Genomic DNA, 24,035 nt, shown 5'->3' with positions numbered 1-24,035 from the left:
CCTTCACGTCTCATTTCGTCCAACTTTCCTCATTTTCTTGTCTTTTTTCATCTTTTTTTTTACGTCGTCTGTGTCCGAGTGTTGGAGGGTGAGGAAAGTGGACGGCCATTCGCTCTTATTTTTAATTCATCCATCATGCGTGACAGAGAGAGAGAGAGAGAGAGAGGAATAGTATAAAATAAAACGAGGCATTGCGACGAATTCTCACTCCTGAACGATCTCGTGGAAGGAAGTTGAGTGGTAATAGCAGGGGGAGTAGGAGGAGGAGAAAACATGGAAACATTTAAACAAGGAAGGGCAGGCGGAAGTGTCTGATGGCTTATAATGAGGCTGCCTGCTTATTTCCTAAGTTAGTCAGGACATTAGTGACCCACGGTAGAGATTAAAGAGCCTGCGCCAAGAACGTAACGAGGAGGAGGAAGAGACGGATGATGAGAAGGATGAAGAAAAGGAGGAGGCATAACTGGCGCCACTATAAAAAGTTGCCTGCGCCATGACGGGCTTGGGCCGACCACCAGCTAGGCCCCTGAAGAAAGCCTACCGGCGCTATAGGCTGAGATGTAAAAAAAAAAGTGGATTATAAGGATGATGAAGAGGAGGAGAAGGAGGAGGAGGAGGTGATGCTAGTAGGAAAAACAGTATGGAAGAAATGAAAACACAAAGTAAGAAGAGAAGATGCACAACAAAAACATGAAAAATAAATAAAAAATGAAAATAAGTAAAGAAAAGTACGAAAGGAACAAGAAAAAGACACGAAAAAAAAAAATGGGAAATGAACGAAAGGACAGTTCACGAAAACTCAAAAAAAAAAAAATTGAAAAAAAGTCGAACCAATAAAAGGTAACGAAAAGTCGCTGAAAGTGGGAAAAAGTTTAAGTGAAAAAAAAACCATTTGACTGTCACACTCAATTCAAGCAGTGAAAGTTTTTTTCCCAATCCAAACACACTCCAATTTTACCTCGTTTTCAAAATGTTCTTATCCATTAACGCTCTCTCTCTCTCTATTCCTCCTCCCAAAGAACATCAAAATGGCCGCCACTATTGTTACTCACCTCCTCCCCTCCGCCGGACGCCTAGAAAAAAAGGAAAAAAAGGAATATTATACATAAGTCCGAACACTAAAACATAGAGGAATGAAATACATGAATACACGAAATGCTGAACGATGAATGAATGGATGAATGAGTGCAAAAACATTGAATGGAAGAGATAATCATAACTGAATGAATGCAAAACATAGTTGGACAAATATAAAAAAATAGGTAAATTATGAATTAATTAATATAGGAATATCTTATAAATATACAAGTGAAAAAGTAGACAAATATGTAAACAAATAACATTCATAAACGAACTTATCGAAGGCAAAGTATTATTATTTATATTATTATTATTATTATTATTATTATTATTATTATTATTATTATTATTATTATTATTATTATTATTATTATTATTATTATTATTATTATTATTATTAGTAGTAGTAGTAGTAGTAGTAGTAGTAGTAGTAGTAGTAGTGGCAGTAGTAGTAGTAGTAGTAGTAGTAGTAGTAGTAGTAGTAGTAGTAGTAGTAGTAGTAGTAGCATTATTATTACTATTATTCAAGTAGTAGTAGTAGTACTCGTAGTAGTAGTAGTAGTTGTGGTAGTAGTAGTAGTAGTAGTAGTAGTAGTAGTAGTAGTAGTAGTAGTAGTAGTAATCAATGCTGCAAGTGTAAGTAAGATGCACATGAAAAAAACACTTCTACGAAAAAAAATGGAAACAGAAAAAAAATAAAGCAAAATAAACCTTACACCTTAACGTACATAAAACGCAATAAAGATAATTAAAGCAATTCAGTAAAAAAGGTAACTGTGACATTCTTTAAGAGTTGTCAGTAGAAGACAAGTCATTTTAATAATTTTTCTTAATGTTCTTTCCTGGTTTCAAACTTTCTCAATCTACTATTTTAAGACTTTCTGTAATGTGTCGCTTTCCTGTGTGATTTTGTGCCGGCTTTATTACGGTATTTTTTTATTGGCTGCCTGGCTCGATTTTACTTCTCAGCATTCTCTCTCTCTCTCTCTCTCTCTCTCTCTCTCTCTCTCTCTCTCTCTCGATCTCGCTCTTAGCGAGGGAAAACTCTCTCTGAGAGAGAGAGAGAGAGAGAGAGAGAGAGAGAGAGAGAGAGAGAGAGAGAGAGAGAGAGAGAGAGAGAGAGAGAGAGAGAGAGAGAGAGAGAGAGAGAGAGAGAGAGAGAGAGAGAGAGAGAGAGAGAGAGAGAGAGAGAGAGAGAGATTTACAAAGATTTACATAGAAAATCAGACCACACAGACCCCATGGTCCAGACTTGGTGGTCTGTCCTTAAACCTAAGTGATTTTACATTAATCAGAAGACTCCAAAACGTTGCATTTCTACTCTAGTTGATATTAAGTTGAAGGAAGTGACGGTCGAGCTTATTTTTGAAGGAGTCAATCGTGTTACACTGGACCAGTGATGGTGGAAGCTTATTCCATTCTCGCACTACAACGTTGGTGAAGAAAAATTTGGTGCAATCTGAATTTACTTGTCTACATCTGAGTTTTACGCCATTGTTCCTCGTGCGCAGACTGTCATCGATCATAAACAATGTTGATCTGTCTACATTCGTGAAACCATTAAGTATTTTAAAACATTCGATCAATTTTCCTCGGAGGCGACTTTCTCAAGAGAGAACATGTTAAGGGTAGAAAGCCTTTCTTCGTAGGATTTGTTGCGCAAGGAAGGGATCATTTTCGTTGCCCGACGCTGAACACCTTCTAATCTAGCAATATCCTTTGCATGGTGGGGTGACCAAAACTGTACCGCATCTTCCAAGTGGTGTCTGACTAAACTGTTGTAGAGCGGGAGTATTACATCTTTATTCTTGAATACAAAGTTTCTTTTAATGAAGCCCAACATTCTGTTCGCTTTATTTGCTGCATCGGTGCATTGCTGTGAGAATTTGAGGTTTGACGCGATTTTGACCCCCAAGTCTTTGACGCATTGAACGCTTTTGAGTTTAACGCCGCGCATTTCGTATTCGAACTTCTTATTCCTCGTTCCAACTTGAAGGACCTGGCACTTGTCTACGTTAAAGGGCATCTCCCATCTATCCGACCAAGCTGAAATTTTGTGCAAATCCTCTTGGAGGCTTTGCCTGTCTTCGTCAGTGAGAACCGAGTTACCAATCTTTGTGTCGTCTGCAAATTTACTAATGTGGTTATTGAGTCCAACATCCACGTCGTTGATGTAAATAATGAAGAGCACTGGGCCAAGGACCGAGCCCTGAGGGACGCCACTAGTGACAGGCGCCCAATCTGAGTTAAATCCGTCAATCACTACTCTTTGTTGTCTGTTGCTCAACCAATTCGCGATCCATTGGTTTACTTGACCGTCAATACCTATTTGCTTTAATTTGTAAAGTAATTCATGATGCGGGACTTTATCAAACGCTTTCTGGAAATCAAGATAGACTACGTCCAGTGATTTGGTTACGTCATAAACAGTGAAGAGGTCGTTATAAAAGGTTAATAGGTTTGATAGGCAGGATCTTTTGTTTCGGAAGCCATGTTGTGAGTCCCCAATCAATGAGTGGCTTTCAAGGTAACTCGCAATTTTGTCTCTAATTATGCCCTCAAGTAGCTTACCTACAACCGAAGTTAGACTAATGGGCCTGTAATTACCTGGTACTTTTTTGTCTCCTTTCTTGAAAATCGGTGTCACGTTAGCCTTTTTCCAATCTGAAGGGACGATGCCTTGTCGCAAGGACATATTGAATACGGTTGTGAGGGAGGAGAGTATTTCGCTCTTCGTTTCTTTCAGCAGAGTTGGATATACTTTGTCAGGTCCAGGACTTTTATTTGTTTTAAGTGAATGGAGAGCTTTAAGGACTTCATCGGTTGTTATTTCAAAATTAGGCAATGCATGCTCGAGATTTACAATAGTACTGGTGTTGGTGGTAGCGAGAGGAAGACTGTAAGTATTAAACACCGAGGAAAAGTAATTGTTTAAGAGGTTTGCAATGTGTTGGCTGCCAGTCGCTAGTGCACCGTCGCTGTTTGTTAAAGGTCCATTACCACTTTTGATCGCTTTTCTGTTGTTTATGTAACTGAAGAAAGATTTCGGGTTATTTTTACAGTTGGCTGCAATATTTTCTTCATATCTACGCTTTGCCTGACCTACTAGTCTTTTTACTCGTCGCCTGGCATCATTATAGAGTCTAATGTTCTCGGGCGTGCTTTGTTCTTTCTTTAACCTGTAAAACAATTTTCTCTCATTGACTGATTGTTTAATTTCGCTATTAAACCACGGTGGGCTTTTATTAGTGTTAATTCGCTTCTCGCACAAGGGGACGAATGTGTTCTGCTGAGTGAGTAAGTGATTTTTAAGGCTTAGCCAGGCTTCCTCTACGTTGCCGTCATCTGATAGTTGTATTTCTGTTAGTTTTTGTCGGATTTCTACGAAATTAGCTCTTTTGAAATTGGGCACCTTTTCCTTTATTTTCAGTCACTGATGATTGAGCTTTAATGTCGACGCGCACTAATTTATGATCGCAAGAACCGAGGTGTTCTCCTACCGTGACACTACTGACAAGGTTATCTTGGGTCGTTATAACAAGGTCGAGTATATTATTTTGTCGAGTTGGCTCAGAAACCATTTGGCTTAGATAATTTTCTTCTAGAAATTCGATCATTCTATGTGACTCGCCTTCCGTACCTGACAGTGTCGCCCAGTCGATATGGGGGAGGTTAAAGTCTCCTAATATCAGTGAGTCGTTGTTATTAAGTGACTGCCTTAAGACGCTGTACATTTCAAGGTCGTCATCGAGTGATTGCCCGGGAGGTCTGTAGGTGACAGATATATTTAAATTGACTTTTGCAATGTTTACTCGCACGCACAAATGTTCAACGTTACTGTTTCCCGGTGTTTTGTCAGTGGGTTGCAAATAGCTTTTGACATAAAGGGCGACGCCACCGCCTCTACGGTTTACACGATCTTTATTGAAGAGTCTGTAGCCATCTATGTTGTATTCGGAACTTAAATCAATATTTGTGGTGTCGATAAATGTTTCGGTTATAGCAATTATGTCAAAATTTTCTGTTAAAGCAAGACATCTCAGTTCATCAAATTTGTTTCTTAGGCTACGCGCATTGAAACTAAGGATTTTTAAGTTATCTAGAGGCTTGGTAATACAGGTGGTGGTACTTGCGGGATCACGGTTACGGGTTTGTTGCGATGCACGGCGTCTATTTACACGGGCGGGGTGGAGGGACGTGGCCGTGACTCGTTTTTTGCTCGGAGAGAGAGAGAGAGAGAGAGAGAGAGAGAGAGAGAGAGAGAGAGAGAGAGAGAGAGAGAGAGAGAGAGAGAGAGAGAGAGAGAGAGAGAGAGAGAGAGAGAGAGAGAGAGAGAGAGAGAGAGAGAGAGAGAGAGAGAGAAATATGACCGAAAATTATAAAGAAATGAACCACTAAGTTGATAATGAGGTAAACACAAAAAATTGGTAGCTGATAAGACAGTTGAGTTAGAAGAGAAAAAAACAAAAAAGTGGCGAGGAATTAAAGAGGAGAAGGAGGAGGAGGAGGAGGAGGAGGAGGAGGAGGAGGAAGAGGAGGAAGGGGGGAGGAGGAGGGGGGGAGGAGGAGGAGGAGGAGGGGGGAGGGGGAGGGGGGAGGAGGAGGAGGAGGGATAAGACCTGCTCAGTAAATTACTTCCTCTCCGTCAGTATCGAGGTCAAGTTGAAGGAAAGGGGAAAAAAAGGAAAAAGAAGGCGGTGTGTGTGTGTGTGTGTTATGGTTTTATTGCTGAGGAAGCATATACGAAAACACTTAGTACACAACTATGGTGTCTGGGTTATAGTTAGCATGGAAATAGGAAAACAGATAGCAAGAAAAGCAGCGCTGGTAGTAGTAGTAGTAGTAGTTGTAGTAGTAGTAGTAGTATAGTAGTAGTAGTAGTAGTAGTAGTAGTAGTAGTAGTAGTAGTAGTAGTAGTAGTAGTAGTAGTAGTAGTAGTAGTAGTAGTAGTAGTAGTAGTAGTAATAGTAGTAGTAGTAGTAGTAGTAGTAGTAGTAGTAGTAGTAGTAGTAGTAGTAGTAGTAGTAGTAGTAGTAGTAGTAGTAGTAGTAGTAGTAGTAGTAGTAGTAGTAGTAGTAGTAGTAGTAGTAGTAGTAGTACTAGTTGTAGTAGTAGTAGTGGTAGTAGTAGTGGTAATAGTAGTAGTAGGCTAACGAAAACACTGCCTCGGAGTCCCTGCCTGGGGTACAAATTCCCCAGGAGGACTCCCCTTCTGGCTGCCAACTTGAGAGGTGTCCTGATAACTCCTCGAACCTTCTCCTTATCAATTTCTGCAACATTCGCGGTCTTCGTTCTAATTTTCATTCTGTGGAACTCCATCTCTCCTCCTCTAAGCCTCACCTTCTCTTCCTCACCGAAACACAGGTTTCTGAGGCTACTGAGAGCAACCTCTACTCTGTTTCCTCCTACTATCTCTATCCTAAATTTCAATCTAATGCTGGATGTTGCGCCTACGTGCGCAACGAGATCACTTGGTCTCGTGCCCACGACCTTGACTCTTCTGAATTTTCCACCATCTGGCTAAGACTTCATTGTCATTCTATTACTAAATACATCTGTGCTGTTTATCTCTCGCCTAAATCTAATACCTATGTAAAATTCTTTAACTATTTGAACTCTAGAGTGGAGCACATCTTGACTCACTCTCCTTTTGCTGAAATCTCCATCTTGGGAGATTTCAATGTTCACCACCAGCATTGGCTTTCATCCTCTTTCACTGACCAGCCTGGTGAACAACCCTACAACTTTGCTCTCCTCAACGATCTAGAGCAGTTGGTTCAGCACCCTGCTCGTATTCCCGACCGTCTTGGAGACAGGCCCAACATTCTAGACCTCTTCCTTACCTCTAATCCTTCTGCTTACTCTGTCAAACTGTTCTCTCCGTTGGGCTCCTCCGATCATAACCTTATTTCTGTATCCTGTCCTATCGCTCCTGTACATTCTCTGGACTCACCGAAGAGGCGATGCTTCTGCCATTTTGCTTCAGCTCGACCTGAGGATGTACTTTTCGGAATTCCCGTGCAATGATTACTGCTTCCAGAGAGACCCTCTGTGTGCTCAGCGCATCACGGAGGTGATTGTCTCTGGAATGGAGGCATACATTCCACGTACTTTCTCTACTCCTCATGCTAAAAAGCATTGGTTTAATCATGCTTGTTCTCGTGCTATTAAAGATAGAGAGGCAGCTCACAAAAGGTTCCAGAGCCTTCGAACTCCCGCTAACTTTGATCTTTACATTTCAGCCCGGAATCGTGCCAAATCTATTCTCCGACTTACCAAAACTTCTTTCATTAATAGAAAATGTCAACACCTTGCTTCTTCTAATTCTTCCCGTGACTTCTGGCATCTAGCCAAAAATATCTCCTCCAATTTCACTTCTTCCTCTGTCCCTCCTCTCCTTAACCCTGACAGCAGCATTGCCGTCTCTTCTGTCTCTAAAGCTGAACTCTTCGCTCTAACTTTCTGTAAGAACTCCACCCTGAACGATTCTGGGCATATTCCTCCTACTCATCCCCCCTCTGACTCCTTTGTGCCTGTTATTAAGATTCTTCCAAATTATGTTTTCTATGGCCTCTCTGGCCCCAACTCTCAGAAGGCTTATGGACCTGATGGAGTGTCTCCTATTGTCCTTAAAAACTGTGTTTCTGTGCTGACACCCTGCCTGGTCAAACTCTTTCGTCTCTGCCTATCAACATCTATCTTTCCTTCCTGCTGGAAGTATGCCTTTGTACAGCCTGTGCCTAAGAAGGGTGACCGTTCCAATCCCTCAAACTACCGCCCTATAGCTTTACTTTCCTGTCTATCTAAAGCTTTTGAATCAATCCTTAACCGGAAGATTCAAAAGCACCTTTCCACTTCTAACCTTCTATCTGATCGCCAGTATGGGTTCCGCAAGGGGCGTACTACTGGCGATCTTCTTGCTCTCTTAACTGACTCTTGGTCATCCTCTCTTATCCGTTTCGGTGAAACTTTCTCTGTTGCGCTAGACATATCGAAAGCCTTCGATAGAGTCTGGCACCAGTCTTTGCTTTCTAAACTGCCCTCATACGGATTCTATCCCTCTCTCTGTACCTTCATCTCCAATTTAATTTCCGGTCGCTCTATCTCTGCTGTGGTAGACGATCACTAATCTTCCCTTAAACCTATCAACAGTGGTGCACTGGGTTCTGTCCTATCACCCACTCCACCCACTATTCAGTGATCTTCATTCCATAACAAACTGTCCTGTCCACTCATACGAAGACAACTCCACTCTGCATTATTCAACTTCTTTCAACAGAAGACCCTCTCAACAGGAAGTACATGACTGTAGGCTGGAGGCTGCAGAACGCTTAACCTCAGACCTTGCTATCATTTCCGATTGGGGCAGAAGGAACCTTGTGTCTTTCAATGCCTCAAAAACTTAATTTCTCCACCTATCAACTCGACACAATCTTCAAAACACCTATCCTCTATTCTTTGACAACACTCAGCTATCACCATCTTCAACACTAAACATCCTCGGTCTATCCTTAACTCAAAATCTCAACTGGAAACTTCACATATCCTCTCTCGCTAAATCAGCTTCCTCGAGGTTGGGCGTTCTGTATCGTCTCCACCAGTTCTTCTCCCCCGCGCAGTTGCTATCCATATACAGGGGCCTTGTCCGTCCTCGTATGGAGTATGCATCTCGCGTGTGGTGGGGCTCCACTCACACAGCTGTTTTGGGCAGAGTGGAGTCTAAGGCTCTTCGTTTCATCAGCTCTCCTCCTCATACTGATAGTCTTGTACCTCTTAAATTCCGTCGCTATGTTGCCTCTCTTTACATCTTCTATCGATATTTCCACGCTGACTGCTCTTCTGAACTTGCTAACTGCATGCCTCCCCCCCTCCCGCGGCCCCGCTGCACACGACTTTCTACTCATGCTCATCCCTATACTGTCCAAACCCCTTATGCAAGAATTAACCAGCATCTTCACTCTTTCATCCCTCACGCTGGTAAACTCTGGAACAATCTTCCTTCATCCGTAATTCCTCCTGCCTACGACTTGAACTCTTTCAAGAGAAGGGTATCAGGACATCTCTCCTCCCGAAATTGACCTCTCCTTTGGCCACCTCTTTTGATTCTTGTTCAGGAGCAGCGAGTAGTGTTTCTTTTTTTATTATTATTGTTTCCTTTTTTGGGTGCCCTTGAGCTGCCTCCTTTGTTGTATAAAAAAAAAAAAAAATATATATATATATATATATATATATATATATATATATATATATATATATATATATATATATATATATATATATATATATATATATATATATATATATATATATATAAAAAATAAAGAACCTCCCCGTCCATTAGATACACTTAAGTAAAACCTCCATAACCATCTACGCATCAATAAATGAAAAAAAAGAATACCAACATGCAGCCAGTGAGTGAGTGTGGCTGACGTCAAGGGTCCAAAGAACAGCTTTTTATATTAGGAAAAAACTACTTCCCCACAAAAACTCTTCATAAGCATTGACACACCTACGCTACAATAAGTCTATCAAACAAGAATAGCAGCAGCAGGAGAACGTCTTATTTTCATGCAAAGAATCTCCACAACACCCTTGTGCAGCAAACATAAACCACTTGTAGCCTCCCCCCCCCAAAAAAAAATAACATTCTCAAAAAAAAAAAAAAAAAAAAAAATCTTACTAAAAAATCTTATTCGCCACAGTCTCCGCCGCCAAAGCCGCGTTCTGACGGTGTTTTATCCGCGCCTCTTTGCCCGCTGAGCACCGAGGCCACGCGCAGCTATACCGTACGCCCCCACCTTGACCTTTACTTCACCCTCTTCCCCGCGTCTGAGCCTACGGGAATTATTTGGCACCAGACGATGCATAAGAGATGACGTCAATGTTTCCAAACACCCGAACGCTGATACCCGAACGACGTTTTTCTTCTCTCACCTTCGCTTTTCTTGAAGGTACACTGCCGCCTCGTGTGGCTTGTGATGGAACATGAGCCTTTACGGCTGTTATGTTTGTACGGGGAGAGAAGGATGTGTGAGAAGAGGAGGAAGAGCAGGACGTACGGAAAACACGTCAAGGCCTATAAAAAACGATACAAAGATAAACAGAAAATTACAAGACCTAAGGAGAAATGGCATTAAAACACAACCCAGGCAAAAAAAAGACCAGGAAAAACAAACAAATTAACATCTACATAAAAAAACAACCGACAAAAAAACGATATAAGAACAAAAGCAAGATCTATAAAAATAAATAGGTATAATAAACCCTACGCTGTTCGGTATAGCACTTAGAATTACTGAGTTAATCTTTATATTATTAGCAACCAACGACATTAATCAATCAATTAATTGATTAATTATTTCTTAACCTACGCAGATACCTCATGTGAATTAAAGATTAAACATCAACAAATTCAAAGACTAATATTGTCAAAGTTTTCAGTCACATTTCCCAGCAACACTGAATTAATCTCGACACATTTATTAACTAGCGAACATGAAATAATCTATGCCGCCCGCCGCCTCGCGCTACTCACAACTTGAGCACGAACGAAAGTAAAATGATCCACGTCGTGTTTTCATCACGCCTGACATTACTGAATTAGTCTTGACACCTTTCACGACTATCGCACATTTATGAAATCTGCTTTTCATTCTGTTCCTTTACCTGAAAACTTAGTTAATCCGGCGGCCATTTACATCAAAAAAATATTACATCTGTTACTCGTTATTCAAACAAAAAAAAAAAACGCTGACCTAGGTATCAAAGAAGCACACTATATTTTTCATGCATAAGCTTATCAATATTTACGCCACCTGTTCTACTCGTGACCTCACCTGACCATACTTTGTCCACATAAATCATAATGCCTTCACCTTTCATGGCTCCACCCCACCTGTTCTCTCTTCACTAGGCCTGGCCCTTCCAGCTCGGCTTTCTTGGCTTACACTCATCTCTTTCTTCCTGCGACATGGTTTTATTATACATTTTCCCCGATCTCTATTTCCCTCAGCTCATTTTTAACCTGACTCTGCTGCCTGTTTGAACATCACCCAATAGTTCCATCTGTGGCTTCCCCTTGACGACACACCTCACGGCATGTCCTCCTGTGAAGTCGTCTAGTCTGCGTACCTTACACGTCCATCTTTGACCAAGTCGGACCTCTGTACTTAACATCTTTTGTGCCCCCATCTAGCCTCTGTACTTATATTCTGTCCCTGTCTTATCCTTTATGGCTTATGTACTTCAAGATCTGCCTTCCCATGGAGCCAACTGGCCGATTTACCATATATTGAGTCTCGTCTTCCCTTTCTTAACCTGTCACTCATCCCTTGACCTAACCTGGCCGATGCACCTCATTATGTCTTCGTTTGACCTCAACTGTCCCGCTTAACCTGTCCATGCCTATTATTAGAGAAACTGCAATAACACAGTGAAAATGTTTACATACAGGGTTGATTATAAGCGTTTCCGATGGGCTGCGTGTGTGAGCGGGATTACCTTTACCTTCTGTCCACAGTGCGGGGCGAGGGTGTCAGGTATAGTCCGCAGAAGCGGCTTCTGGCGCGGTGATCTTTTAGCTCATCGTTGGACTAGTTGGTATGCTGCCTGGCTTCTACTCGGAAGGCTCGGGTTCGATTCCCGGCACTCAGTGGTGTTCATTACAGATATTCTGTCCATACCTAATTTCCCATTACTGCGTCCTCGCCTGCCCTAATAACCCCTCCCCTGACCTTCCCTCACCTGGCTCATGCATAAACCATTACTTGTCCTCTCTTTACCTGGCCTTCCAACGCCTCGTCTTTCTGCGGCCTCACCTGCCTTCACCTGGCCCATGTATCTGATTAACTAACCCCACCTTACCTGGGTCACGTGTCCCCAGGTAGACTGTGACGTAATTTATTGGTCACTTGAGGGAATGCCTGATGGGAGAACCTGAAGGGATGTGTGTGCGCCTCCATCTTCCTTCCCTCAATCTATACACCCTTTCATCCAACTTGTCCGTGTCCATTCTCTATTATATATTATTTTCGTCGCCTTTGGTTAATTTTCAGCTTCGTTTTGTTTGACTTATCGTAAGTTTTCATTCGTTTATTTTGCTTTTGCTTCCATGTTGACGAACCTCCTAAGGACCGTGCGTGTTTGCTTGTAACTGTCCGTCCATCTGTCTGCCTGTCTACGTCTATTTACATGTCTGCCTATATGTTTACCTAACTATCTCTCTCTCTCTATTTATTTATTTAAATGAATATCTGTTAAACTGATTATCAGTTTAACTGTGTTTGTACAGAAACACCGAGAGAGACCCTTGGAACAACCTAGCCAACCAGACCCGAGGTGCCTTATACAGAGACCTATTTGACATTGGCCATTGCCTAGATTTTCTACACAAAGGAGATAAAAGCAAAATTCAATAAAAATTGTGATATTCGGTTATGAAAATCAATACAGACTAACGAGTGTTGTTCAGCGACTTTCTTTTCCATGTAAAACTTGATGATGTACCCTCTTTCATGTCTCTCCCGCAGCCTCTCTTCTCAATCTTCTTTTCTCTCACCGCCATAACTTTTCCTTCCTGCCTCCTCTCTTGCATCTTCATCGCACATTTCTCCATCATCACTTTGCTCTTGATTTCTAGGTTTCCTCCATCCCAGTCTCTCTTATTTCACTCTTTCACACACTTCCCTTCTTCCTCCTCTCCTTTGTGTTCTTCCTTACAAAAAATGATTTCCTTCCTTGTATACCTTTTCAGTTAACTCCCTCGCACACACTTTTCCTTGCCCTCCCTTATATTTACAGACGGTCTAAGTGTCAGCCATCCCGATTCAATCTGAAAAATCTGAAAAATAAATGGGTTTTAAATATTTCACAAACCAAGACACACACATACAAACCTACACACATTCATTCATGTTCTTTCTCCCTTCTCATTATCTCTAATCCCTGTCCACCCTCACTCACTTAGCCGAATTATTCACTTTACAAACTAATAATAGGTAGTAATAATACTCACGTTTCGCTTCCTAAAACACGAACCCAAACTATTCCATCTTCAAAAGCCCACCAACTTACGTCCGCCTTTCCCTCCTCCCCTTTCTTCCACTTCCGTCCGTCCTTTCCTTCGTCCTTTACTCCACTTCCGTCCGTCCTTCCCTTCATCCATTACCTCCACTTTTCCTCCATCACAAAATGTCCGTCTTTCCCTTCGTCCCTTTCCTCGACTTCCATCCGTCGTTCTTTTCCTCCCGTTCCTCCACTTTTTCCTCCGCCACAAAGGGGCCTCCGAGCACCCTGTTCCCGCCGCCTCTATGCATAAGTAAGTAGCGCCGCCAAACATGGACATAAGAGTTGAGACGCAAGTAAATAATGAACTTGAGTATCCCTTCCTTAGGTCGCGTCGGAAGCCCGTTTTCTTTAGTATTTACCTTTTTGTTGTTTTTTGTTGGTTTGTGTTTCAGCTTAAAGTGAGTTTGTCCTGCTTCAATTTCCGGGTGAAACCTGTCACCTGTAGAGAGTTCCAAATATTAACAACTCGATTGAAGAAGTGTTTAGCTTCGTTCGACGAGAATCTTTTACCACTTATCTTCAAATTGTGATTTCTTCTTGTTCTGTTTGATCGATCAATTGTAAAGTAATCTTCCGCATTAATATCACTGAATCCTTTAAACATTTTAAACACTTCTATTAGATCGCCTCGCATTCTTCCTTTTGATAGGCTGAATAAATTTACTTCTTTAAGCCTTTGTTCATATGACAAATTTCTCAACCTAGGAGTCATCTTTGTTACTCTTCGTTGGACCCGTTCCAACTTTTCTATGTCTTTTCTGTAGTAGGGAGACCAAAACTGTACACATTACTCTAGACGGGGTCGAACCAACGAATTATACAGTTTTAATATTACTTTTTCCGATTTATTATTAAAGACTCGTCCGATGAAGCCAACCAATTTGTTTGCAGTTTTAACTACCTGTGAACAATGCTGACTGGGGTTTAAATCGCTTGATATAGTGATTCCAAGATCCTTTTCTTTACTTACTGCAGAAAGTTGTTGGCCATTCATTACGTACCGAACGCGATTGTTATTTTTTCCGATGTGCAACACTTTACATTTGTCAACGTTAAATTTCATTTCCCATTGATTGGCCCAACGTGCAAGTCGATCTAAATCTGATTGTAAAGCTTCTTCGTCGAGTGTCGCAGTTACTTTACTAGCAATTTTCGTGTCATCAGCAAATTTTGATACTTTGCAAGTGAGCCCATCATCGATATCATTAACATAAATTAAGAAGAGCATGGGGTCAAGCACTGATCCTTGAGGTACGCCGCTTCTGACATCGAGACAGTTAGATGTAACACCGTTTAGAACTACTCTTTGTTTCCGCTCAGAGAGCCAGTCCGCAAGCCAATTGTGAATGTTACCCGATATACCGTGCGCCAATAGTTTGCTGAGCAATCGTTGGTGGGGGCCTTATCAAATGCCTTTTGAAAATCCAGATATATGATATCTACTGATCTGCTTTCATCGAACACCTCAAAAATATAATGAAAAAAATCAAGTAAGTTAGTCAAACACGAACGTTTACTACGGAAGCCATGTTGCGAATTATTTATTATATTATTTTCTTCGAAGAATTTCACCATATTGTCGCGAATGATAGTCTCCATTAACTTACAAACAATCGATGTCAGGCTAATTGGTCGATAGTTTCCTGGATGAGACTTGTCCCCCTTTCTGAAAATTGGTGTGACATTTCCAAGTTTCCAATTCGACGGAGCTTTTCCAGCTGTTAAAGATTTATTGAATATGATGGAGAGCGGTTTACATATTTGATGTTTGATTTCTTTTAAGACCCTAGGGGCAATTTTGTCTGGACCAGGAGCTTTGCTTACGATGAGCACGCCACTTAACATCTTTTCGGTCCTTCTAACCTCCATCGGTTGAGGTAATAAACAATCTTTGTCGGTAAATACGGATGCGAAAAAGTTATTTAGGATTGTAGCCATTTCATTTTCATCGTTCGTGTGGTTACCATTTTCATTAGCAAGCGGTCCGATACCACAAGTGAGTGACTTTTTATTATTTACATTGCTAAAACATTCTTTAGGATTAGATTTACTTGTTTCCGCTATATATTCTTCAAGATTTTTCTTGCTTCGTTTTATTAATTTCTTGGTTTCGCGGCGAATTCTGTCCAACTCTAGTTTGTCAGCCTCACTCTGAGTTGATATGTATCTACTCTATACGTACGTATCTACTATATACTGTATACTGTATGTATTGGTAGGCAGTAGGCATGGTGGCTGAGGCAGGGGAGGTGGGGAGGGTGGTTGGTAGGCAGTTTGATAGGTCGGAAGGGAGGGAGGGAAGGAGGGAAGGCAGGAGGTAACTCACCCAACCATCAACCTCCTCATTTCCTCCTCCCTCCCTCCAGTCACCCGTCAACCCACTCACCCACCCATCTTGTTGTGATTCTGTTTGTGTGTGCGCCAGTCAGTGTGTTTTATGGGACTCAGTCTTGTGTTTGTGTGTGTGCCAGTCAGTGTGTTTGTGTGTGCCAGTCAGTGTGTTTGTGTGTGTGCCAGTCAGTGTGTTTTATGGGACTCAGTCTTGTATTTGTGTGTGTGCCATTCAATGTGTTATATGGGACTCAGTCTTTTGTTTGTGTGTGTGCCAGTCAGTGTGTTTGTGTGTGCCACTCAGAGTGTCTTTCAAGGAAGTGCGACGCAGGTTCGCAAGTGTGTGGGTAGATTGGTAGGCAGGCGTCGGGAGTGAGGAGCAGAGAGGGAAGGAGGTCGGCAGGTAGGAAGGTAGGTAGGTACGAAGGGAGCTAGGGAAGGAGGGAACTAAGGAAGGTTACTAGGAAGGTAGTCATAGACCTACTCCCCCCACCTGTACGATCCCATCACATCTCTTCCCTTCTCTCCACCTCTGCCTATCCCTACCCACCCATCAGCCTGGCCTCTCCCTCCTCTCTCCTTACACCCCCGCCCACCAGCCCACTCACCCACCCACCTTGTATAGGGTTGTTTGGGGTGACTGAGTGTTATGTTTTTTTGTGCGGAGTCTTGTGGTTTTTGGACTTTAGGGGCATTTACGTGTTTCGTTTTAATTACGAGCGTTTACGAGTTTCGTTTTAATTACGGGCGTTTACGTGTTTCGTTTTAATTACGAGCGTTTACGAGTTTCGTTTTAATTACGGGCGTTTACGAGTTTCGTTTTAATTATGGGCGTTTACGAGTTTCGTTTTAATTACGGGCGTTTACGTGTTTCCTTTTAAATACGGGCGTTTACTAGTTTCGTTTTAGTTACGGGCGTTTACGTGTTTCGTTTTAGTTACGGGCGTTTACGTATTTCGTTTTAGTTACGGGCGTTTACGTGTTTCGTTTTACTTACGGGTGTTTATGTGTTTCGTTTTAATTACGGGCGTTTACGTGTTTCGTTTTTATTACGGGCGTTTACGTGTTTCGTTTTAATTACGGGCGTTTACGTGTTTCGTTTTAATTACGGTCGTTTACGTGTTTCGTTTTAATTACGGGCGTTTACGTGTTTCGTTTTAATTACGGGCGTTTACGTGTTTCGTTTTAGTTACGGGCGTTTACGTGTTTCGTTTTAATTACGGGCGTTTACCTGTTTCGTTTTAATTACGGGCGTTTACGTGTTTCGTTTTAATTTCGGGCGTTTACGTGTTTCGTTTTAATTAAGGGCGTTTACGTGTTTCGTTTTAGTTACGGGCGTTTACGTGTCTCGTTTTAGTTACGGGCGTTTACGTGTTTCGTTATAGTTACGGGCGTTACGTGTCTCGTTTTAGTTACGGGCGTTTACGTGTTTCGTTTTAATTACGGGCGTTTACGTGTTTCGTTATAGTTACGGGCGTTACGTGTCTCGTTTTAGTTACGGGCGTTTACGTGTTTCGTTTTAATTAAGAGCGTTTACGTGTCTCGTTTTAGTTACGGGCGTTTACGTCTTTCGTTTTAATTAAGGGCGTTTACGAGTTTCGTTTTAATTAAGGGCGTTTACGTATTTCGTTTTAGTTATGGGCGTTTAAGTGTTTCGTTTTAGTTACGGGCGTTTAAGTGTTTCGTTTTATTTACGGGCGTTTATTTGTTTCGTTTTATTTACGGGGGTTTACGTGTTTCGTTTCGATTACGGGCTCAGACTCAGGCACGGGCACTGGTTCAGGATCAGGCTCTGGCACGGGCACTGGTTCAGGCTCAGGCTCTGGCACGGGTACTGGTTCAGGATCAGGCTCTGGCACGGGCACTGGTTCAGGCTCAGGCTCTGCCAAGGGCACTGGTTCAGGCTCAGGCTCTGGCACGGGCACTGGTTCAGGCTCAGGCTCAGGCACGGGCACTGGTTCAGGATCAGGCTCTGGCACGTGCACTGGTTCAGGCTCAGTCTCTGGCACGGGCACTGGTTCAGGCTCAGGCTCTGGCACGGGCACTGGTTCAGGATCAGGCTCTGGCACGGGCACTGGTTCAGGCTCAGGTTCAGGCACGGGCACTGGTTCAGGCTCAGGCTCAGGCACAGCACTGGTTCAGGCTCAGACTCTGGCATGGGCACTGGTTCAGGCTCAGGCTCAGGCACAGGCACTGGTTCAGGCTCAGGCTCTGGCACGGGCACTGGTTCAGGCTCAGGCTCTGGCACGGGCACTGGTTCAGGCTCAGGCTTTGGCACGGGCACCGATTCAGGCTCAGGCTCAGGCACGGGCACTGGTTCAGGCTCAGGCTCTGGCACGGGCACTGGTTCAGGCTCAGGCTCAGGCACGGGCACTGGTTCAGGCTCAGCCTCAGGCACGGGCACTGGTTCAGGCTCAGGCTCAGGCACGGGCACTGGTTCAGGCTCAGGCTCTGGCACGGGCACTGGTTCAGGCTCAGGCTCAGGCACGGGCACTGGTTCAGGCTCAGGCTCTGGCACGGGCACTGGTTCAGGATCTGGCTCAGGCACGGGCACTGGTTCAGGCTCAGGCTCTGGCACGGGCACTGGTTCAGGCTCAGGCTCTGGCACGGGCACTGGTTCAGGCTCAGGCTCTGGCACGGGCACTGGTTCAGGCTCAGGCTCTGGCACGGGCACTGGTTCAGGCTCAGGCTCTGGCACGGACACTGGTTCAGGCTCAGGCTCTGGCACGGGCACTGGTTCAGGCTCAGGCTCTGGAACGGGCACTGGTTCAGGCTCAGGCTCAGGCACGGGCACTGGTTCAGGCTCAGGCACGGGCACTGGTTCAGGCTCAGGCTCTGGCACAGCACTGGTTCAGGCTCGGGCTCTGGCACAGGCTCAGGCTCAGGCTCTGCCACGGGCACTGGTTCAGGCTCAGGCTCAGGCACGGACACTGGTTCAGGCTCAGGCTCAGGCACGGGCACTGGTTCAGGCTCAGGCTATGGCACGGGCACTGGTTCAGGCTCAGGCTCTGGCACGGGCACCGGTTCAGGCTCAGGCTCTGGCACGGGCACCGGTTCAGGCTCAGGCTCTGGCACGGGCACTGGTTCAGGCTCAGGCTCTGGCACGGGCACGGGTTCAGGCTCAGGCTCTGGCACGGGCACTGGTTCAGGCTCAGGCTCAGGCACGGGCACCGGTTCAGGCTCAGGCTCTGGCACGGGCACTGGTTCAGGCTCAGGCTCTGGCACGGGCACCGGTTCAGGCTCAGGCTCTGGCACGGGCACCGGTTCAGGCTCAGGCTCTGGCACGGGCACTGGTTCAGGCTCAGGCTCTGGCACGGGCACCGGTTCAGGCTCAGGCTCAGACACGGGCACTGGTTCAGGCTCAGGCTCTGGCACCGGCACTGCTTCAGGCTCAGGCTCAGACACGGGCACTGGTTCAGGCTCAGGCTCAGGCACGGGCACTGGTTCAGGCTCAGGCTCTGGCACGGGCACTGGTTCAGGCTCAGCCTCTGGCACGGGCACTGGTTCAGGCTCAGGCTCTGGCACGGGCACTGGTTCAGGCTCAGGCTCTAGCACGGGCACTGGTTCAGGCTCAGGCTCTGGCACGGGCACTGGTTCAGGCTCAGGCTCTGGCACGGGCACTGGTTCAGGCTCAGGCTCTGGCACGGGCACTGGTTCAGGCTCAGGCTCTGGCACGGACACTGGTTCAGGCTCAGGCTCTGGCACGGACACTGGTTCAGGCTCAGGCTCTGGCACGGGCACTGGTTCAGGCTCAGGCTCTGGCACGGACACTGGTTCAGGCTCAGGCTCTGGCACGGGCACTGGTTCAGGCTCAGGCTCTGGCACGGGCACTGGTTCAGGCTCAGGCTCTGGCACGGGCACTGGTTCAGGCTCAGGCTCTGGCACGGGCACTGGTTCAGGGTCAGGCTCTGGCACGGACACTGGTTCAGGCTCAGGCTCTGGCACGGGCACTGGTTCAGGCTCAGGCTCTAGCACGGGCACTGGTTCAGGCTCAGGCTCTGGCACGGGCACTGGTTCAGGCTCAGGCTCTGGCACACACTGGTTCAGGGTGTGTTGTTTTTCGGGCGTGCAGTTTACGGGCGTGTTGTTTACGGGCGTCTAATTGGCGGGTATTTTATTTGGGATGTCTCGGGGACGATGCCGAGATGGAGGAGGCCTCTTCCGTGAAGGTGTCGCCGACCTGCACCTCTGCTGGGCTATAGCCGGCAGCCTCCTCCTCTTCGGGCGCTAGAGACATCCTTGTCCGCCTCAAGGTCTCGATTGAAAACTCGAGACGCCGAAAACGTTAGCCGGAATATTAAATCGATGAACTAAGTGGTGAAAGCGGCTGTTGCAGTGTTTGTAAGTTTTGAGATGGACGTGAAAGATGGAGTGAAGAGAAGGAACCCTGTCGCCATCAGCCCCTCTTTTCACTGTTTCCTTAAAATGGTGAACTTCCACGCAGCAATTCCGCCATTTTATGCTTCCCTTCTGTGGAGGAGGAGGAGGAGGAGGAAAAAAACATATTCACGAGGGTGTGTTAGGGGGAGAGGGATAACCAAATAGAGTGAGGATGAGGACGAACTGAGGTGTAAGAGGACAGCATAAGCGCTTGGGGAGTGATGGGAAAGGAAGTGCGTAAGGTAATATAGTTAGAAAAATGCATTCAAGTTTTTGGGGGTTGACACAGAACATAAGAACATAAGAACGTAAGGAGTCTGCAAGAGGCCGGTTGGCCTATACAAGGCAGCTCCTGTAATCTTAACCCCACCTTACCTCACTATCCATGACTTTATCCAACCTCTTCTTGAATATATCAATGGTACTGGCACCCACAACGTGGCTGCCAAGCCTATTCATCAACCACTCTATTCGTAAACCAATCTTGCCTATGTCTTTGTTGAATCTGAATTTATCTAACTTGTCCTAACATGGTTCTTTTACAACCAAAACCCTATTGACATCCCCATTATTATTTCAGTCTGTCTTCATAAGGCAAAGCTTACCTGAATTGAATTGATGGGAAGTGGCATAAGGTAAGGGGAAGGAATGGGGGTTGGAAGGAAAGGATGAGGTAAGAGGGAGGTAAGAAGAGGGAGAAAAGGACGGGGAGGAGGAGGCTAAGTTTAGTGGAAGGTGTGGGTACGTAATAAGGGGGAGGCATGGGGGGTATGAAGGAAGGAAGGAGAAGGGGGGATAAAGGTAAGGGAATAGGTAGGAAAGTGGGAAGAAGGAAGGGAAGGGAAGGGAAGGGAAGGGAAGGGAAGGGAATTTATGTTTAAGGTGGTGGGTGCGGGTAGGTAAGGGGAAGGAATGAGGGGTAAGAAGGAAGGGGGAAAAGAAGAGGGGGAGTATGGTGAGGGAGAGTGATGAAGGAAGGCGCTGTGGGGGAGACATTAGAGAGTACTGGGGAGGATTGCGGGCAGGAAGTGAGGGAAAGGAGGAGGGGCCAGTTATGATATAAGGAAAGTATACAGTGAAAATAGGAGAAAGAGGAAAGAATACACAAGAAGAATTGGATCCAGGGACGGTGTTAAGTAAGAGAGGCAGGAAGTGATGGGAACTAAAGGTGCTTAAACCCTTAATAGGCCAGGAAAAGGAAAAATAGACGAGCTTTGGGAGAAAAAGAAAGAGTATAAACGTGATTGTTAAGTACTGGATATGACAAAAGGTAAAAAAAGAACAGGTAGAGATGGGAAATAAAAGTAGAGATGGGAAATAAAAGTAAAGAAGCAAATTATATGAAGAAAAGAGGAAAGAAAAATAATAAAAAAAATAATAAAGGACAGAAAATGAATAAAGGAGAAGAAAATAATCTTAAAAAATTCTAGAAGGGAAAAATTGCAAAAAAATATTAAAAGAAGACGAAAGAAAATATAAAGAAAAGAATTTGAGATCAAGAAAATAGCTGGTGAGAAGGTTGGGCAGAGGTGTGGACGGATACTAAAGAAGCAAAAGTTAAGAACGTGAACCCAGCAAAACGAACAGCGAGGCGAAGAGAAAGTTACATAATTATTAAGAAGAAAAAATAGAAACGTCACTGGGATGTTGAAAATGAAGACTGACAGGAGAGTGCGATAAAGGCAGAAGAATGTGGGAGATGGCAGGAAGGAGAGAAGAGTGAGCTGAAGTGAATGTGGAGGAAAAGAGGAAGACGAAGAGGAAGGGAGAGCGGGTGTGAATATGGAAGAAAGATAAACAAAGAAAGAAGAGGATAAGAGAGTGGGTGTGAATGAAGAAGAAAAAGAGGGAGGTAGAGTGGATGTGAATGTGAGAGAAAGAAAAAAAAGGAGAGAATTGAGTATGAAAGTAAAATAAGGAGGAAGAGGGAGAGAGAGAGTGGAGAAGCAGGTGGAAGAAGGAGAGGATGAGAATTGGCGATCAAATTTGCATGTAAAAGAAAGAAAAAAAATAATATGAGGAAATGGATGATAAAAAGAGAGAGAAAAGAGAATGACGAAGGAAATTAACGAGAAATGGTAAGGAGGAGGAAGGGAAGAAGTGACGAAAAGGGAGGAGGAGAAGGAAACAAAGTGAATTTGGAAATACTAAAGAGGAAGAGGAGGGAAAAATTAATATAATTGTGGGAGACGAAAGAGTTAAGAGAAAGAGAGAACTGAATATAATAAAAAGAAGAAAGGCGAAGGGTGCGTGGATACATGATCGAGGTTTATAAATGGCTGAAGGGCTTTAATAAATGGGCTATTCATAAGGTTCTGTTGGTAAGAGAACCGGTTAGGACACGTAGTAATGGGTTTAAACTGGATAAATTCAGATTCAACAGGGACATAGGCAAAAATTGGTTTACTAACAGAGTGGTAGGCGAGTGGAACAGGCTGAGCAGTCATGTGGTGAGTGCCAATATAATTGTCACATTCAAAAACAGATTACATAAATTCATGGACAGTGATAATTATAACAGGTGGGGGTAGATTCACTGGAGCTTAGGTTCAAAGGAGCTACCTTGTACAGGCCTGCCGGCGTCTTGCAGACTCCCACTTTCTTATGTTCTTATGTTCTTAAGAAAGAGGTAGAAGAAAATAGAGAAAATGACTGTGAGTGCTGAAAGAGGATGAAGAAATTGGAAAAGCTGAGCGTGGAAGTGCGAAGAAAGAGGAGGAAGGGGAAGAGGGAAGGTGAAAGAAAGATGAATGGGAGGCTTGATGGGAGGAGTGTGGAAGGCAGGACCGCGGTGGAGGTGGTGGAGATTAAAGGTGGAAGAGAGGGAAAGAGAGGAGAGGAAGGAGGGGAAGAGGGAGGAGAGGAAGGAAGGGGAAAGGGAGAAGAGGAAGGAGGGGAGAGGGAGGAGAGAGGGAGGAGAGGGAGTGGGATAAGAGGGAAAGGAACATGAAAGGTGGGGGAGAGGGAGAGGGAGGAGTAAGAAAGTTAGAGTACAGTAAATGGAGGACCATAAAAGGTAACGGAGAGTGATGCATAGGAAAGGTGGAGTACAGGGAAATGGAGGAGCAGCAAAGGAGGAGGAAGGAGATGGAGGAGCCGGAGAGATTGAGGCATAGAGGCAGGAAGTATAAACATATGAATAAACATGTAAATAAAAAAAAAACGAACTAGAATATCAACAATAGGGGAGTTAGTTTTGTTGTCGATCTATTAAGTGACATGGTTCGAAATAGCAGGAAATGGGAGGATGGAGACGACATATTGGTAGAGGCATAGGTAGAGGAAAGTAAAGGTATTCATAATATGCAAATACATAAAATAGACAATTTGAATAACAATACCAACATGAAAAGTAATTTGTTATGATTTCGGTCTTTCACCAGTCTCTCAATTCTGAAGAAACAATTTTTTCTGGTAGTTTTGGCTAGTATTGATTAGTCTGCGTGTTGTTTATCCCACAGATCATTAAATCACTATTAAAATGAGATTCTTCCAATGCCACCGTTGCTAGCACCCGTCGCCGCCACGGCAAAATATCTCGCAGAGACGTTCAACTTGTTTACTCTTTTCTCTATATTTCACTGCTGCCGTCACAAAGGATCACAATACAAGGGCGGACAAACTTAGAAGTGAAAAATCAGGAAATTAAGCGTTTTTCCCGGGCTGTGTATTTCCAGCATGCATGATGCGCCTGCTTATTTCGGAAGCTAAAATTTATAAGGGAGAAAAAGTTTATTAAAGAAGCGATAAAAGTATGATGATAATGTTTTCGTGACGGCATGACAATTAATGTAAAGATGCTGAAAACAGGAATTGCAAAAAAGGAGTGTAAACAGTGGAATGCAAAAGGTACGGAAGGGAAAAAAGTGCTGAATAGGGTTTTCTCAGGTGACGGATTTTCATTACTAACAGAAGAAATGGCATAAGGGTTGATTACTAATGCGAATAATTAGTTAACGGGTAAGGAGTGTGGATCAAGATGGTAAGTTATACGTAATGGCAACAGTGAAAAAATATCTTTTCCGGAAACGCATTTCAATTAGCTTCTAAGCACTTAAGTAGAAAAAATTAGTAAAAGGTGATTTCCAAAATATGTCGAAAACTAATGTGTTAGAAAAATATGCAACAACGAAATAAATCAGAGTGTTTTTTTTTTTTTGACAAGTTATAAACCG

This window comes from Eriocheir sinensis, chromosome 1 (genome assembly GCF_024679095.1).
Source record: "Eriocheir sinensis breed Jianghai 21 chromosome 1, ASM2467909v1, whole genome shotgun sequence".
Taxonomy (NCBI): Eukaryota; Metazoa; Arthropoda; class Malacostraca; order Decapoda; family Varunidae; genus Eriocheir; species Eriocheir sinensis.
The sequence above is the reverse complement of the archived record's forward strand: the minus strand, read 5'-3'. Positions refer to the sequence as shown.